The sequence below is a fragment of the Oreochromis aureus genome, linkage group 7 (assembly GCF_013358895.1).
Source record: "Oreochromis aureus strain Israel breed Guangdong linkage group 7, ZZ_aureus, whole genome shotgun sequence".
NCBI lineage: Eukaryota > Metazoa > Chordata > Actinopteri > Cichliformes > Cichlidae > Oreochromis > Oreochromis aureus.
Window position 1 is genome coordinate 990,896 of NC_052948.1, and position 4,580 is coordinate 995,475.

The 4,580-nt window shown below is 39.4% G+C and overlaps 1 long non-coding RNA gene across 1 annotated transcript; it reads right to left on the reverse strand.

Annotated features, from left to right (window-relative positions):
• Positions 1-77: 77 nt before the first annotated feature.
• Positions 78-1,334, reverse strand: LOC120440993. The gene is made up of 3 exons (XR_005613698.1): positions 1,304-1,334; positions 612-830; positions 78-410 (listed from the first exon to the last, which is right to left on the reverse strand). It is a non-coding gene; the product is annotated as an uncharacterized LOC120440993 (long non-coding RNA).
• Between the last annotated feature and the right edge of the window lie 3,246 nt (positions 1,335-4,580).

Below are 4,580 nucleotides of genomic sequence, written 5' to 3' on the forward strand. Positions count from 1 at the left end.
AATATTATATTCAATTTAGCAAGAGGGAAAGGAAACACTACTAACATTAAAAAATGAAGGAAAAACAGAAGGGCTGGAGCACTCGAGTCCAAAGGTTTTATTAGGTGCAAAAAAAGGAAAGAAACTAACGTTTCGACACCGTGTGTGTCTTCGTCAGAGTAACTCTGACAAATGTCATTACAAACTGAAGTTCAGTTGGTATCTAAAACCCAGCTATGTCCTTCAGGGCCAAATACAGTTCTGTGGCCGATTCCCAGTCTTGTGGCTGCTGCAGTGTGTTTTGTTGTACAGCCTGTTGTAAATATTCCTCAATGTTTGGATCACCACACAATCCAACCAGTAGCCCCTCCTCGGGAAACACATCCAGTTCCCTCTCCTCAACAGCAAATCCACAGTCTCTTGAACCATATCTGCAAAATGAAAATAGAACAGTGAAGGATTTTTTGCTGACAATATGGAACTATATAAATCAACGCATGCGGTGACATGTTATAAACTGCTCTATCATACTTATGTGTAAAATTATGAATATATATTAACCAACTTAAGCAATAACAACACCTTGCATTTAGTTTGATGCAAAAGGTTAATTTTGTTAAGAACTCAAATACCTGTGAGGCAAGAGATAGAGTTTGTTTGGAATCCCCCCTGGACACGATGCAAGTCTGCTTGGCCGGATCCTGTGTTTGTTCCAGAGGTCTTTGCATTCATCCAGGTCTTTCTGCAGAACCCCTGTGAAGCAGAATCTCAGCAAGCATTGGCGTTCGTGGCTTCCATTGAAGTTTCCAGAGTCTCTTAGGTCTCCAAAAAAGTCCATCCAAAACTGAGACCTGGGTATATAATTAATATTTAAGAATCAATTTAGCTTTGTTCTTGGTCATTTTATAGGGTTTGTTACATTTGGTCCCATTTAAAACATGCCACAAATGGATGTCAAACAAAGTAATGCATATTAGTTTTCCATAAATATTGTAGCGACCCTGCAGTAATGTTCTTGTTAAAAATGCTGTATTCTTTTCACTCTGTTCTGTGTGTTGATTGTGAGGAGTGGAGAGTTTGGTCTGAGTTTTTCATTTTGTATTGGCGTCGTTAAATCTAGGCAAGCATGCTCATTTCGGCACAACAGCTGACAGTGACCATTTTGAGTTCCTGCAATAAAGTAACGGCTGTTAACGTCTATCTCATCCAACTTTTCAACACGTCCAGCAGGACGCTACTCTATTTTCTTAAATGCATGTAAAAACAACAACAATCTGATCAGCTTTCACTGTAGCTTACACCTACCAGACACAAATGTACCCACCTTCCTCTTCTGAAATAAGACCACCATGACTACGCGCTGATTCCCAGTAGATGATCCGTAACTGTGGCTTGACGATCCAGCATAATAGTCCGTGTGCGCGTGACGGAGGGTACACTGTATTGCTGCCACAGTCCCATTCTCAGTCCCGAAGTCTGTTCGTACTCTCATTGGTATCACACCGAGACTCTTTACACAGTTTATATAATTGTGCGCTATAACAGCCGGGTTGTTGTTTGTTGCTCCACACACAAGCCACATCAGTCTTCTTGAAAAGCCATCTATACATCCTGACAGGGTTTCAGTTTATCATAGCCATCTACATGCCATATGTAATTGGGCCCCATGGAGTGATACACGTGCGTCTTGTGAACCTCCTTCGAGTTCTCAAAGCGATTCCTTGAGGATTTAGTTGTCTCAACAGCCTCATAACTACATCACGCTTGACACGCAGCTTGTGTTTTTGTTTGAGAACTTGCCACATGGTCCGATATCCAAACATTGTCCTGGTCCTCAAGCTCGGACAAAATGGCACGCCTCACCTCAGGAAGTGGAGAATAGTTGCCTCGTCTGTACAGTCCAGATTCTTTTAAATGTGTTTTCAGTGTACGCATACTAATTGAAATGTCATGATTACACTTGAGCATATCCAGTATCACCTCGTATGTATGTCCTGAATCAAAAATATTCTCGAATAGTGACAGCTATGTTTGGGTCACCGCTAATGTTCATGTTTGAAAATAATGCGCTACAGGCAGAGTAACTTCCGGTTCCAAAGATGAACAGCGCGGACATCCAATCAGTGATGTCTCCTGTTGCCGACTGGTACCTACCCTTTCCGGTTTTCTTAATGTAATTGTGCTTCTCAATTTGTTTTTGTGATTCTTCTTTTGTTTTTGCGCTTTTCAATTTGTTGTTGCGTTTAGTGAATTTGTTTTTTTGCGCTTTTCAATTTGTTTTGGCGCTTTTCAATTTGTTTTTTGCGTTTAGTGAATTTGTTGTTGTGCTTAGTGAATTTGTTGTTGCGCTTTTCAATTTGTTTTTGCGCTTTTCAATTTGTTTTGCGCTTTTCAATTTGTTTTTGCGTTTAGTGAATTTGTTGTTGCGCTTAGTGAATTTGTTGTTGCGCTTTTCAATTTTGTTTTGCGCTTTTCAATTTTGTTTTGTGCTTTTCAATTTGTTTTGCGTTTAGTGAATTTGTTGTTGCGCTTTTCAATTTGTTTTTGCGCTTTTCAATTTGTTTTTGCGCTTTTCAATTTGTTGTTGCGCTTTTCAATTTGTTTTGCGTTTTTCAATTTGTTTTTGCGTTTAGTGAATTTGTTTTTGCGCTTTTCAATTTGTTTTTGCGCTTTTCAATTTGTTGTGCGTTTTGTGATTTGTTTTTGTGGTTTGCACTTCAGGGCCACCGTACGGACGAGCCCTTTCTTTCTTTCTTTTTTTTTTTTTTTTTTTACAGAGATAGACTGTTGATAATCACTTTAGAAAACACACAACAACAGAACTCATTACTTTTCTCATGCAGTTGGACTTGACTTTTGTGACTGTGAAGAGAGTTATTTAACATATTTGTTAAATACATGTTGTCTGCTGGGGCGGCAGCATCTCTGCCGGGGACAGGAAGAGACTGAACAGGCTGATCCGCAGGGCCAGCTCTGTTCTAGGACGCCCTCTGGACCCAGTGGAGGTGATGAGTGACAGGAGAATGGTGGCTAAGCTGTCATCCCTGATGGACAACATCTCCCACCCCATGCAGGAGACTCTGACAGCACTGAGCAGCTCCTTCAGTGGCTGTGGCAGCCACGGTGTGGGATGGAGAGATTTTGCAGGTCTTCCCTCCCCACTGCTGTCAGACTCCACAACAAAGTCTTCAACTGATCAAACACACACATCCACACATGTGCAATAACACCAAGTGCAATACTCTTTTTCTGACAAAGTTGTATTTTTACTCAGTTGTATATAGCATCTGTATTCTATTTTTATCCTATTGTATATAGTATTCTATTCTATTCTATTCTATTCTATTCTATTCTGTACAGTTGTGTCCAGTATCTTATTCTTGTTCTGTATTCCACTGTTCTTTAATTTTTGCTATATAACTTTGCACTTTCTGCTGTAACAAAACAAATTTCCCACATGTGGGACTAATAAAGGTTATCTTATCTTATATTTAATTACTCTCTAACCACACAGAACTTATCAGTGCTTCTAAATTAGAAATTTAGAAATTAGAAATTTAGAAGTAAGGGGTTAAAAAATATGTATATTGCTTACAAATTTTGAGGGGAAATTTTGATGAGGAGTTAAGTTATTAAGTTTTTCTTCAAAGTTTTTAAAGTTCAAAAAAGTTATTATTGACATTTTTTATGGTTGTGTTTTGTTTTGTGTGTGTGTGTGTGTGTGTGTGTTAGTGTAATTCATTTATGATATCATGCAAGTAAAAAGTGTAGATCTAACAAACATAAGTTTCCGCCTACACCTTTTCAATGAAAAATCTGAGATTTTCCCACTGAATTGAATCCTTAGTTGTCAGAATGTATTTATTTATTTACTAAAACTCCTGTTGTTGTTGTTGTTGTTGTTTTTGAAAACTACTAATAAAATAAATGTAGAGACACCGTGGTCCGATCATGTGGCAGTCCTTAGGAGCACAGAATTCTGATCTGATCCCCATTCGGACAGGTAAAAGAAGGTGAGAGATAGCGGTGACTGACAGGCTGGTTGAAGAGGTCAGGTAGCCTGTAAGTCTCTGTGGACTATGATGTTCACAGACAACATTGTTATCTGTAGTGAGAGCCTGGGGGGGTAGAGATGTGCTGTGGAATCAAAGTCAGTGGAAACAAAACAGAACACACACGTGTGTAAGGCGGGTAGAGTGTGTTAAGATGAGCACCAGGAGTAATTGGTAACAGTAGTGAAATAGACGGTTTGCAAGATGGTAGTGAGACTTGTTGTGATAGATGTGGCAGTAGAAATATGAAAAAAGAGGCAGAAGAGCTGGAGGTGGCAGAGTTGAGATAATAAGATTTTGACTGGGAGTGACAAGACAAGATTAAAAATGAGTATATTAGAGGTCCAATACATCCACAGTCCCGCCTCTGCACAAGGATGTTGAAGATGGAGCTCCCAAGCTGAAGGAACAGGAAGAGATAGCAAAGCGGGTTCGTGGATATATTGAAGGAGGACATGCAGTGGGTTGGGGTGACACAATATTAGGAATAGGTTAAGATGAAGGAAGGTGATCTGTTGAAAGAAGAAGAAGAAATGCATTTTTCTTTCA